The sequence below is a fragment of the Pelecanus crispus genome, chromosome Z (genome assembly GCF_030463565.1).
Source record: "Pelecanus crispus isolate bPelCri1 chromosome Z, bPelCri1.pri, whole genome shotgun sequence".
NCBI lineage: Eukaryota > Metazoa > Chordata > Aves > Pelecaniformes > Pelecanidae > Pelecanus > Pelecanus crispus.
Genome location: NC_134676.1, coordinates 39,456,452 through 39,471,368, shown reverse-complemented (window position 1 = coordinate 39,471,368; position 14,917 = coordinate 39,456,452).

The window sequence follows — 14,917 nt, the reverse complement described above, 5'->3', positions numbered from 1 at the left end:
CCCGGACCCCAGCTCGTGGCTCAGCTGCCAAGTCTCTAATGACTGCCTTCAAACTGAGAATTTTTTTTTTTTTTAAACATATTCTGCTTTCATTGTATGTGAAAACATGTTTTCCCCATGTATTTGAAAATGTGAGACTCTGGCACAAAGTGTATCCCTCTCTATCTGTAACCTTTCTTGGCCCAATTTTAAAGATGGATTTCCTATACTTTTTTTCAGTAGCTGACGGTCTGTTCTTAACCTGACTGAAGATATGTATTTCTCCTGTGATAAATCTTCCAGAAGCCAACATGACTTGACGCTGAAGAATGTAATTTAAAAAAAAAAAATCATAAAGACTTCGGCCTGAATTGTTAACATTTGGCAAATTCAGAAGCATCTGCAAGCCAGTTATGAAACAGGGGTGATAATTACTGGCAACAATTCCAGCTGTATGGAAGTGATCTACTGCAAAACAGGGAGAATTGAACATAAACCTTTTTAGGTAAGAGAGTAAACCTATGGAACTTCTTATCAACAGTATTGTGTGTGCAAAAAGTATATGTGGGTTCCACAGAGAGTGGACAAATACTTGGAAAATGCATCCTTTGAGATACGTTAAACAGGTAAAATATACTGCAATCAAGAAAACATCTAAATTAAAAATATCCTGGGAGACCATTGGTTGGGAGGGTATTGCATTTTCTCACCCTATTCTTACCCTTTCCCAGGTCTCTAGTTCAGGTGCCTGTACTTTTGCCTTTTTTCTTCAGACTGGACTAGTGTCCCATTTTTGCTAGCTCTTTGCTTTGTGGCTCTGTGTTTCCCTGGGCAACAGTATTACCTGTATATTGGGCAGAGCACACTCCAGAGGGATGGTGACTTTCACCCAGAGATTGTTCAGACCATCACTAGGAATGACACACTGCAGACGCTGAGGTGCAACCCTGATTCCCTTGTCCCCAGACATGTCCCATCCAGCTGGAGGTTATCCATCTTTAGATACTTAATCTAAAGTGCCCACACCTGGGCACTCGCTCCACCCATTCCCTGATATCTGTTCAAGATCTTTGCCCTTGCAGACCAAGTGGTGTATATTAGTCACAGGAACTGGAATGCACCTTGGAAAGAGTGAAACTCTTAAACCTCACCTTGTCACCATGACACATAGCTTCTCCTCTGTGTCTTAACCTCTTGTAGAGAGTAACTGTGATGCTGGTCTGCATGGAGTATTGGTCTGAACCAGGAGAGTTTTCCTTTTGTTACTGGTAGCAAAGACTTGTTTAATAGAGTCCTGTTCCGGGGAAATGGTTAATACAGTACAGCCCCAGCAGGAATTGTGCAGGGAGGGATGACCTGTAGCTAGAAAAGGGAAGGCAACTAATACTCATACGTGGACAGAAAATGTAGGCTGTTCCACTGTTTCCTTTCAGATTCCTACCACCAGCTGGAAAACAAAAGGATTTCGTAAGATTTGAAGAAAGAGCACAACCATCTGAGTGGCCCACTGCTTTTATGAGTGCCTCTAACCAGTTTTACCTATTTTATTTCCAGTAGATTTTAGTGGTACTACAAACCACCTTGACCATGTCAAAATAGATTAGATGCTTGGCTGTGCTTTAGTATGAAAAAAAAAAACAAAACAAACCACCCTAAACCTGATATATTTTGACCTACACATATAGAAATAAACATAGAGAAAGGCATTGTACTTACCTTACAGTGACTCTAGCCCTCTAGTTACAGGCACTTTGAGAGAGGTATTGGTTATATGAAGGGAATTTTGAGAAGAGCAGCCTGAAGATCAGCAGAACAAAAAGAGGAGAATTACAAGGAAAATTTGACCAGCTGGTTGTATATAACTTGAATGAATAAGTGCCAAATAGTGAGGGGAAAAAAAAAAAAAAGACCACTTGATATTTGTAACTACTGTCACAGAACTGAAGTTGCTATTTACAGGTGGTAAAACATAATTAATTTAAGGGTAGTAGAATAAAGCTGACAAAAGGATCAGGATCAGGAAGACTACCCTAGGAGTGATGTCAGTTGGACTGCAAGTCTCCCAAGAGTGTGGGAGAGGTTTCAACACATAAATCATTTAATATTGAACTGGCAAGTTTCTTGAGAATATTTTCTGATCCTGTGTCAGCACAGTGAAAGGCACAATAATCTCACAGAGCTTTCTTCAATATACTAATGTAGGATTCTTTTTTAACTTATATAAGGGTATTCATCAGATACACTTGGAAGCATGTTCCTTTAGGAAATGATGTCTATGTGACTCTTATTTTGAACAAATCCTTTTGCAAATAAGAGTCTCTGTTTAAAATTCGCTCTTCTCAAGTATGTTACATTTCCCCCCGCCATATACTATGCATATATTGAGTATTTCTCCTATGTTGTAATAAAATGTATGTTCAATGTAATCTAACAAATTACAGTTTTCAAGGATTTAAGCAGAACTCACCCAGCATACAAGACTTTATGTGTATGCTTTCTGAAAGACACTGGTAGGGCTATATGATGAGAGCAAGAAAGCCAAAGGATGATAGTACAATGAGCAGGACATTTTTTTTTACTTTCATTTCTGACAGCAAGAGAAAGCTTGTTTACCACAGAAGAAATTGCTGTTCTTGTCTCTTGTGCAACTAGCCACATCTTGAATTGACCACAAGGTCTGAACTCAGAACTGACTTTTGCCAATATTTGATAACTGAATTGCAGTCAAACTTCACTGCTAAGACAGAGCAAACCCTTTCCTCTGTATTTACCAGCTCACACACTTTTTTAGGACTTTCTTTTTCGTGCCCTCACGTGGACACTAATTGTTACTGCACGTGTAAGGCAAAATGTGCCATAACATTGTACAGAACCGATAATCTTTAAGGGCCTCTGCTCTGTTTTGTAACAGCTTTTTCTGTGTAAAGACTGGATTAGCATAAATTCCCTGAACTGAAGGGTGATTCCAATGCAATAAGTAAAATTATGCAAGTTTTCTGAGACAGACTTTTTGTGCTAAATCAACGTTTTATTCAATAATGAGTTGCTTTGTGAGATGTTTTCTCAAGGTAGGGATTTTTTAGGTTTTCTATTTTAATGGTTTGCAAGATAAAGTATTCAACACACTGAAGCAGAAATTACAACATAAGCATATGTTTGGCTGAGCTCTTAAAAACTGGGTACAGCATCCTGGTGTGGGGATACTCCAATGAAACAGGCTGTCTTGCTAGGATACTCAAAGCATAGAACCTATATCTACACCCAACAGTCCACAGATCTCTAAGGATGCATCAAGTCCAGGTTTCCACACATGCACTTATGTCAGTGTGTGTTTTTTGTTTAACTTCTGACATTTCTGTACCTTTCATTTTGCACCATTCTAACCAACCTCAAAGAGAATGTGTCTTTCTGTCATGAATCATAGAAATGAAAACAGCCACAGCAATTTTAATTATGGGAGACGATAAATAATATTTGACTGAAAATTCCAAACTGTTACAGTCACCCAAATTAGCTAACTAAATGTATGGAATGCACATAGAAAATCATCTTTGATGTTCATAGCGTGTATATATATATATATATATATAAAATAAAAGTTTATTTCTTATTTATCCTAAAATAATGGTAAATTAATACTTTTTTTTCAGTGATATGAGAAATTTTTAGTTTATTTACAAAGTTTACAATTAATATCTATTACCCTTAATAAGAAATATGAAAGTTGCATGATACCAGTTTTGTATGTGTGCGGAATAACTTTGATTTTCAGATTTGGCTATTTTCTTCAAATATTCTGAATTAAGAATTTGTATGTTGCTCTCAACCACAACATACACAGAGTTCATATTGTTTCCATGAACACCCCTGGCAGTAAAATCCCTGGCCAGGGTATTAATGGAGAGCAATGATAAAGTGCTGCTAATTCAGCCAACAAAATGTAATGAGCCATAACCTCTGGTTGCTCACACCAGCATAACACTGTTGTAGTCAATAGAGGTATGTTAGTTAATATTGGTGCATTATGTGCAAAAGCTTGAGGTATTCACAGGAATCTAATTAAAATTATGAGAGTTACTATCTATACCATTTACTTTATCATCAGCTACGTCATGGTGCTTGGTACCAGAATTTGTAAACAGCTTTCCAGTGATGTGGAAGGAAAGTTTCACAGACTGTGCTGTTCTTTCTTTTTCCCACACAGTTATGCATATTATATGGCAGTTTTTCTCTCTTTCAAAGAATACTTTCAGGCTGAGGTTCTCTCACAGATGTCAAAGGTAAGCACAAAACCCAAATGGGTCAATATCTGATGTTTCAGATGAAACAACTCCACTATGGGGTCAGTGAAATCAGCCCATTGATTTTGAAGCTTGCAATCCTCACAAAAGTGGTCAACAACAGCTGGTGTCACAGAGTATTAGGATTCTGCATCTGAATCTTTGGTTGATTTTTTGCACATATTTCAAATTAATTAGCTAAAACTTCTGCTGCTCATAATGAATGAGACTCGGACTGTGAAGTGCTCCTTATGAAGTTGAAACTTGTGATTAATGACCTGTCTCAAAGTTATTTTTGTGCTGCATGAAGAGCCCATGGTTCTTCATGTATTGTTTTGCTGGGCTACTGTCAGAAACACAGAGAAAGGGAGTTATTTGTGAGAGGGTGTCATCCTTGAGCATGGCCATATTGCACTTGCAGCACTTGCAGAACTGTATTGCTGCATAGCCATGCACGATTTGCTGTAAACAAAGCATTTCAGTTCAGAGAGCCTGGGGACCTTTCTCCCTGCAACAGCAGGATGTATTGTAGACTATTCCGAATCTTCAGCTTATGTGATCAGCAAAGCTCCATGTGTTCATCAATGCTATGCCTATTTAGTCAAAACTGAGAATGAAGGCCTAAAAGTTTGGAGTTTCCGCCTTTCTAATTTGGTGGTCAAAACACTCATTCATTCACCCAGTAGCTAAAGAAACAGAAACTGCTTTTAAGCACACATTACATCTTGCATTAGGTACCATTTCATGCCTTTGCATGAATACCATTTGGAGGATGTCAAAGCTATTCCAGAGTATGTTTCCTGAGAAAGGGCATCCTAGTGATGCATTAATATGTAGTCTGATTCATGCTAAATCAATGAAGTAATTTAACTGTTGTGAGCCTGCAGCCAATGATGCATAAATCAAAAGATGGGGCCTCACAACATTCATGCTCATACTCTGTCAACATGATCACCACTCCATTCCTCTTATTGTCATCTCCTTGAGGACTGTGTGACAGTTTGCCTATTGTCACTACTCAGAAAGTGTTTTGCCTAAAAATAGTCCTCTGCAGACTACAACATACCACATCATCAGTTTCTGACTGAGAAAATATGGGCATTCATAGGTTACAGTTTGTTGATTTTAGCCACTCACTGGTAATTGTGTTCATTTGGCAATTGGTTGTCAGCACTGAAAGGTCTGCAGTGCAGAGGGCTGTGCAACTTTGTTCAAGCTGTGTCTTGATGAGATGAATTCTAATGAATCCCTCCTCTACAAGCTGAAGCTTAATTCCTATTCAGAAGGGATTAGTATTCAAATTTATCATAGAATCAAGAGTGATTAGTGGTCTATCACATACAGTATGTCATGGAATATTCACTGGAAAGCTTGGGATGTTTCTTGTTTATTTCTCAATTTTTATGATATTCCTACAGTTAGCAGAGTGGTCTTTCTGGCTGTTGTCACTTGCAATTAGAAATTAGTGATTAAAGTGTTGCAAGGAACTGGTAGGGAAAAATTCAAGTCTGGCTGCACTGTGCGACACTTAGCAGCTGTATGCAAATGATGAGAAAAGTTCTTCGTTTCCTGGGGGAAGGTCAGTATGAATTCTGGTTGGGTGCATTGGCTCAGTAGATGTGGTTTTGATCCTGCCTGTCTAAAGAAGTTTCTAATGGGACATTTGATCACAAGCATGTGCTACAGTGGAAGACTTGTAATGGAGCATTTGACTGAAGAAGACTTGCAGATGCAGGACATGGATAGTCAATAAAAGTGTTCTTTTAAAGTTCCTGCCTTAATAAAATGGAGCTAGGTTTCTTCCAAAACTTAGATAAGTTTGAATCTTCTGAGGGATTAGATGGAACTAGTTCAGAGAAAACAGAGTAGTACAACTAAGTAAGTGCACCACTAATCAGTTCAATCTGGCAGTGGTTGCAGCTGTGAATCACATAGTTCCTGAGTTCAGAATAACACTTCCTAAGTCAAATTTCAGCACAAGAGTCTGTGTTGACTAACGACCTGGTAGTGGGCTGCAAGATTCTATATGTGCATCAAGAGTCTTTCTGTCCCTTCCTTTTCCTTCCCAGTCCACATAACAGAAAGTGTAGGAAAAATATTTCACATCATCTCATGACAACAGGGGTTATGGAGCACAAATAAAAGCAATATTTCTTCCCGTTTCTATTAAAACTGTTAATATATACTGTTTTCTGGCATACTTGTTACAAATTTTTCATGTTAGTTCCTGATTCAAAGACCACTGAAATCAATGGAAATCGTTCCTTGGTCCTTGTGTTGTGCAGGTTTTTGTTCTTAAGAAGGTTGAATGAGAAGTAGAAGAATGGGGAATGTTTTCAGGTAGGAAAAAATGACAAAGCTCAGTATTTGTTACCTGCACATTGATACTATCAAGGAATTGCATCTCCAACTGATCTCCTGCAGTACCAGCATGTAGATAACCAGTCTGATCATGGAGGAGTCCAGTACTTTATGGATGTATGAAACATTTGACATAAATAAGAAGTGTGAGCAAGGGACAGTAAGGGAGGGCCTAGAATCATTCATGATTGTCCATTCCCACTCAAGTTTTAAGCTGTGATCTGTCAGTAATGTGATATTACTTTGCAATTTCTTATACATAGCTTGGGTGTGTGATGTTTCCTAATCTCAGACACTAGGTGAATATGGCTTCTTTGGCACCCATCACCACATTTTTAGGGCATTCTATCATACTGGCATTGTGCTTATCAGAGCAGTAAGGAGTTAACTGAAAGCTGAAATTGTCAAATGTGTCACATAAGTACTTAAAAATTTAGTTTGCACATATATACTTAGCTTTTACTGACTCTTAAATTAGATATAGGTCATGGTCAAAGTGAACTGCTAGTTTTTGTACAGAGAGGGAAATCATGTTCTTAGGAGGTGCAAAAACTGGATTACTCCTTTGTTGCAATGAGTTCCAGCTCACTTTGTGATCTCTTTGTTTAATATCAGTGCTCTGAGGACAACAGAGAACTCAGAGTCAGACTCTCAGCTGGTGTAAATTAGCTTACATCAGCCGAGCATCAGTATCATCAGCTGGCAATACCACCTCTGCAAACAGCTGATTATACTGAAGGAAGCAGGACAGCCAGGCGAATTGGAAGCCACAAAAAGGATGAGAAAAGCTCTAGGAGATGTGACATTCCTATTATAGCTAACCATGCTGTATCAGCTCCCTGGTCATATCAAAGCCAAATAAATGTGGATTAGGCATGTCCCCTCCCCCTGCATAGTCTCCAGTTGCAGTCTCACTCCAAAGCTATGTTTAGTTAACTGAGAAATATTGTACAGTGTATGCTGGAGCTGGGGAGCTATTCCCTACCACTAGCAAGAAGTCATTTCATACCTCAGAGAGTAGAATTAGATTACATTATTTGCTTAGCTTCCTGAATGTTGTGTTCAGGTTGTGAAAAAGTCTTCTAAAAATTAACTGACAGATGGATATTTCAAAATAATGTTTAATTTATGGAAGATTCCTGATAAAAAAGTATGAGGGAACAAGGAACGCAAAGGGTCTAGAGGAGAGAAGACAATGAGAAGGAACTACAAATGGCTTGGAAGACAGTCTGATGAGAGACGGAAAAAGGAATTTTAGTTGGAAATCCTACCCTTAAAGAGCAAAGACAGTTTGAATAAGCCTCAGGAAAGAAAATAAAGGACTGAATCACTTACAGTGACTGGTCACTTACAGTGATTGGTCTTACAATGGACAAAGATATTGCTCACCTACCCAGTGAAAGTGAGTTATATCTTTGTCCACTGTAAGACAATATAGTTCAAAAAGACAATGTGGCCCACCAGTGTTAATTGCCACCGTTGTCATGAACCCTAGCAGGAACAGATATTTTGATCCATCTCAACACATGCATCACTGACAAGATTGTGCTCTTCTCTTTCAAGGGAATGGACTAGAAGCCCTAAGAAGTGTGCAGGATAAGAACAGGCATATACCTATAGCAAGAAGTGGGTAGGAAGCTCCTGGTAACTAGTGTGGTAGTGTATGGTGAATGAAAGATGAAGGAGATCTCTGACTCATTCTTGAAACCTCTTTTTTGAGCACAGGCACCTGCCTAAAACTACCACTCCTGACTAGCCAGATCACTTAACTGCTTCATCCCTCTCACTGCAGGCTCATACCTGGCAAAACACCTTCTTAATGCATGCTGTATTGCTGTTTTGCAAAAAAATAGCAAAAATGTCCTGTTCTGTGTGCCCTCAAAGCCTCCTTGCTCAGACAGAGTGTCCTAGAGAATCTCCTCTCCTCTGCTGCAGTGGTTTTTTTCTCATTTCAATTGTATCTGAGCACATAAACCTACAATCAAATAATACATATAGGGATTTAGCTAAATCCTTTTGCCAGGTAATTATTGATTAATCTTGGTAGTTTGAAGTTAGTATAGCTAAAAAGGGGAATGAAAGAAGAAAAACTTATAGCAAGGTATGTTCTATTTCTCTTTTATATCTTAAAATAAGAGAAAACTTTTTAATTGTATGTTGCATCAGTTAAGAGAGTTAAAGCAGTAGCTGCTCTGAGACAAATCATGAAGGGGAGATTGTGGTAAGAAATAACAGTCAAAATCTGCAATCCTATTTATCATCCAATCAGAAAGTTTACCATGGTATTGTCTTCTGTTCCTTTATGTTCATGTGGTTTAAACAATAATCTTGTTCACTGTATAAGGGATACAGATTGCTTTACAGGTGCCTTGCATAATTTAGAGTATGTTACCTGCATCTTGGTTACATTACAGCCTGTTGGTGCCGCAGCTGGCTGTGCTATTGCTAGCTTTTATGGATTATACTGTCTCTATCTCCTGACCAGGTATTAATAGAGTTTCCTCAGTAACCCACAAGTAATTAATGAGATGAGAAGATAAAATACTCCACCTGCTGCAGCAGCCATGAAAACTGAATTAATGAGTAGGGAAAAAAGGGAAAAGGAGTCTCAAGGCTTCAGTGTACTGAGAACTAGCCAGATCAGCTGCTTATTTGCCTCAGCTCCTAATGATGCTGTTTGTGAATGAGTTAGTGCTTCCTGAATTAGACCACTAGCAGACAGTGAATCCAGAGAAAATTATGCATTACTATGATAATTACTGTATACCATAAAAAATGCCTATCTGCCTTCAAGACTGCAATCTTAGGAAAAATGTCCTATACTCATTACTCCATTGTGTGGTATTTAAGAACAGTAAATTGCCTATTAAAATACACAGTGGAATAAATGCATTGATTGGACTTTTAGTAGGATGTAGATAATGTGCATTGGATATAACTGACACGCGTGTTTCCAGCATTTTGTTTGTAATATGAAGAAGGAAAAGTCTTTATTAAAGTAAGGTTGTTTACTTTAACAACCTTAAGCTTGGGTTCAAACTGTGTGACTCTAGCAAAACATGGAAAAACTACTCAGTCTTCATTTCAAATATATTAATAATCTTTATTTGAAACATATTATATGCAAAACAGTCTTTTCTTAAAATTAGATACATTAATTTTCTGTTATGTCTAAATTAATGTAAGTATTAGCAATCCAAATCTAAACAGAATCCGCAAGTGCTTTACCAAACAAATAAGCAACCTTGTGCCCTTTTTAAATAGGTAAGCCTTTCAGCATACTCTGCAAAGTAATCAAGTCAAATGGTTGGACAAAAGGGAAATCCAGTCATAGAAGATACTGACTGAAAGTGTAGTGACCTCTCCTGTTTCTTATGAAAGGAATGTGTCTCAGCAGCCAGGTGGATGGAAATGTAAAGACTTTTACATTTTAAAATCTCCCATTTTAAAACTAGTTTATCAACTTCAACTTTTTTTAAGAGCCACAGAGTTCTGAAGACATCATTTGCAGCTGATTTCTTAAACCAACACTTGCAGTTTTCAGTGAACAGTCAGGAACTGACATCTGCAAGCGAGAGTTCTCACACTCAGCTACTGACTGCCAGCAGTCTTTCCACTTTCATTTCCATGGAAACTGGGCAAGGAAAGTTTGTAGAAAGTTTGTATGGGTTTGGTTTTTTGTTGGTTTTTTTTTTTTTTTTAATTCTTATTATATTCACCCAACCACTCAAATTGCAAGGATGGGAATCAGCCCACAGCATCAAGGGGAGTTCATATGTGACTGGTGCTTTTGGCAGATGGAGTCTAAAGTTGCCACAAGATCTAAAGTTCACTGACTGGAGCTCCCTATTGTGACATTTTTACCCTTTTTGGTTTTGTTTACTGGTAAGTCTTAGAAGCTTGGTGTTTCAGTAACAGTTTTGCTCCTTAGGTCCATACTAAGTAGAGGACTAATAGAAAGATGTAGATTACTTGGGTAAAGTTTTATATCCAGTTTCTACATTCCAACCAGTGTATAGCTCATTGCAAGTGTACATGTATTACAGATGGTAGTTATTCAGTTCAGAGCTTTCTGTCATCAGAAAGAGAACCTGCACTTACACAGGCTCTGAATCTGTCCTTGTTCACTCCAGCTTATAGCTGAACACCACTGAAGATACAGGTTCTGATTCTGAATTCATTCATTTCTTATTCAGCTCATACAGTCATACAACTTCACTGAGCTGAATTAACTCATCCTGGATTTACCTGAAAATTAGATCCAGTTCAATTCCATTTAACAAATGTGAATGTCAGTGAGTACTTTGGAAACCATTGTAACACGGCATTTGGTAGTCATCTCGATGACAATACTGAAACTGCCCAAGCATAATATCACTGCTAGTTCTAGAAACCTGTCTATTATAATCAAATGAATCTCTCTGAATCTATTTAGTCCTGTACAACCAGGAACACTGTTTGCAAATAAAAAACCTCCTTTCTCTAACAGTCTTCATAACAGTGCTGGATCTCATTAGTCTACTGTTTTCAGCAGCCTAAGATATTCAATTCTAGAAGTGGCTGGATTAATCAGGTGTCAGTGAATACGTTAAGATGAATAATGAAAAAAGAAACCAAGAACCTATGAAAGTATTCTGAAGGTTAGTGATAAAAAGTTCAGCAATTATTTGATCATATTGCTGAATAATTAAAAAAAAAAAACGGAAATTTATTCAGGAAAAAAATGTCAAAATTTGTATTATGAATAATTCATAATGAATAATTCATCCATCTCTGCACTATATAGAAACATTCTTGCTATTCTGCACATACATTTATACCATTACTTTAAAGCGTCAGTTCCAGTGGCTCCAGGCAGTGTTCAGCAGCTGAATAAATTCAGGACCACAGCAACCTGCCCATGCAAGCCATAAGACCTAATAAACAATATTTGCTTGTGACAGCCCAACTGACACTCTTACCATGCTAGTCCAGTCTGATCATGGGTGCACAAGAGCTGTTGAATGTGCTCCCTTTTCAATGGTGGTTGCTGGAGTCCCCAGGGGAAGCTTCAGCCACAACTAGTCACAAGATTTCTGAGGTTACATCCCCTGTTCACATGCAGAAACCTTTACAGGACACCCTTCTTCTCCCCAGCTTTGACTGGCAGGCTTTTATTTCCCTCCGTGGGAGTAATCTCTCTCTCTGTATCACACTGAATTGAAATGGCCCTTGTTATACTCCCCACCTCGTGTGTCTCTGAGCTGCCTCTGAATACTCACAGACCAGAAGTCCACCTGCCATTAAGTAACATGTTGGATGCAGTCTTTTTGAAGATGGGTCTTCCACTCACTACAAAAGCCTGGTCTGCTCTTATCAACCATTCTTTGGTACAGCAGACTGTGGACCTCATCCATTAGCTATATCCTCTTGGAAAAGAAAATATTTCAGAGTTGCTTTACAGTTGTTGTTACAGCTTTCACAGCTTCAGTTCTAGGGGAGCTGCAACTTGAATATCTCCTTGGACAAAAGCTGTGGCCTTAAAGTCCACTGAAACATTTTGACTTTGGCCCATTTGTCTCATTACTTTTACTAACCTACACATACAGTAGTGTGAAACATCATAAGCCTTTTGTTTACAAGGAAACAGCTAGATTAGTGCATGTAGTGGATACAGTGAATCTTTTCTAGGTGCAGAACAGCATATAACAGAAGCCCCCAAATAATTCCCTTCTACCCCAATTTGGATGTATTCAACTATTCAGTGGTTTGGATAATTATATTTTATCAGGTAGAAAGTCTGTCCATTTTAACTTCCTTTTTCAAAAATGTAACCTGCAATAGTGTTGTTCTCTGTCAGATTTCCTTTTTATGTAATTTTATAAGTTTATTGTGATAGCATTCAAAAGGCTGCGCCTGAAAAGTTCTATAACATATGGCATATATTTAAGATTGCTTGTGAATTAAAAATAACAGCCTGCCATCTGTCTTTGTGAGCAGATTTTACCAAAGTCTAAATGAAAATCTCAAAGATGTGAATGTTGTCAATTAAAATATGAAACACTCAGGTTCATGACAGGGTAAAAGTGCTCAGACTTACCTTACTTGAACCGGAGTCACTAACAGCTTAGCTGCCATGTTTGTGTAGTCACTTTATACAGGAATAAAACATCATATTGAGCATCAAGAACAAGTCTTGTTTTGAGAAAATATAAGCTTCACAAGTCAGCCTATTGCCTGTTGGTTTATAAGATATGAACTGTTTGAAAAGGTGTGATATTAGTAATTTTCACTTATGCTAGTTATTTAAATGAGCATTTCTATAAAATCTCATTAAATCTTTTCTGTAGCTATTAGCTGATGGGTTCATAGTTTTAGCTGTACTAGAGCAATACAGTATCAGCAATGCCTTCCTATCAGCCTTCTCTACCTATTGAAATTAGAGCTACTAATAATTGGTCATTACTTCATTTTTAGCTTCAGGGTTTTTTTTGCCAAGCATGTAGATGTTTTTTACTTTTTTAAATTAGGTAAATCTCTAAATGAAAATCCATATTAAAATAGAAAGTCAAAACATTTCATTTTGAAAATGTCAAAATGAAACACTGAGACTTTTAAAAGAAATCTCCCTTTCCCTCAATCTCACTTTTTTTTTGGTTAAAATTACTTACTAACTTGTCAAAAGATGTAATGCTAGCCTGGCTGATACTGTCTGCCCATAGCATTCTATATTTTTATGACCTTCTGACTTCATTATTGCAACTTTTTACATGAATTACTTTCAACTGGTGTACCAGGACCTGTCAAGAGAGAGTTGTTCCAGAGTTTTGTCCCAGTCACCTGCTGGGACCTGTTGAATCTCAAATATAACTCAAAATATGCACTGGAACAGTGTGTGGTAATAGGATGCAAATCTCAGAACTATTGTCAGCTGAACTCTGGATATGCTTTTTGTTAGATTTAAATCTTTTTTTTAGTTTTGCACTCACTACTTAAATTCTGTACGCACTTTTTAAACTGATCAACCTTTTTGATAAACTGAGAAGAAAGAGAGGGAGGAAGAACCACATTTTGTTTCTACTTTTAATATGGAACAGGACTTCAGATGTCATACTGATGCTGTACAGCATCTAAAAGAGTTTGTAGCATCCCACAAGATGTGTCACTGAGAAGAGAGAAGCTGGTCAATATTTCAGTCAATTGCTTCATCCTTTGCTGATGTATGATACCATACCATGCTGAAAGCTCCCAATCAAGTGAAAGAAACTAAAATTGCATATGTGGGTAGTGTTGAATTGAACCTTGTCACCTTTAGTTGCCCTGAACTGCTTATTACTCCCAAAAAGGGGGATTCAAGAACAATGTCTGGAACCTGACTGTTCCACAAAAGATAGTCACAGAATCATAGAATACCAGGTTGGAAGGGACCTCAGAGGTCATCTGGTCCAACCTTTCTTGGCAAAAGCATGGTCTAGACAAGATGGCCCAGCACCCTGTGCAGCTGAATCTTAAAAGTGTCCAATGCTGTGAAATCCATCACTTCCCTGGGGAGATTATTTCAATGGCTGATTGTTCACATTGTGAAAAATTTTCCTCTTGTGTCCAATCGGAATCTCCCCAGGAGTAATTTGTACCCATTACTCCTCATCTTTTCCATGTGACTCCTTATACAAAAGGAGTCTAGATAAGATAATTTAAATTCAGTGCTCAGTTTGCTCTCAGCATTTTTAACAAAACTTCAGTGACTTCAAAGAGTGTAATGAAATTAGACTAGTATGAAACAAGTGTAAGCAGGTTCCAGTTTGTTACACAGAAAACCTTGAGTTACCCTTTGAGCAGCACCATGATGTAGGGAAGTATTGAGTCGCAACCAACATAGGGCCTAGTCAACTGTACATTAAACAAGTCAAAATATATTTGATTTAGATTTAACCTGGGAAGTATTGGAGGAAATTATATGGTTTACTTAGCTGAGGGAAATGACAAGTCTTACAATCTCCTCTGCAATATGTAAAGCAAAGACCATGACTCCAAATATGTATCATTAGGAAAAAATACAACTTCTTCATGGAAACTAGTTTTCTCTTTGTGAAGGTGTGTTGGCATCAGAAAGTGTCTGGCAACAAAAATCTTTGAATCAGTTACCATAAGACAGGAAAAAAATTCTTCAAAAATGAAGAAGTAATTCAAAATTCAACCTCAAAGTAGAGGGAAAAAAATGGTGATATGAATAAATAGGAAGATCTTACATCAGGCACTCCAGAAAAATCATGTGGCTGTGAGAAATGTGATTCCTCTATTACACATTCTTTTGGAAT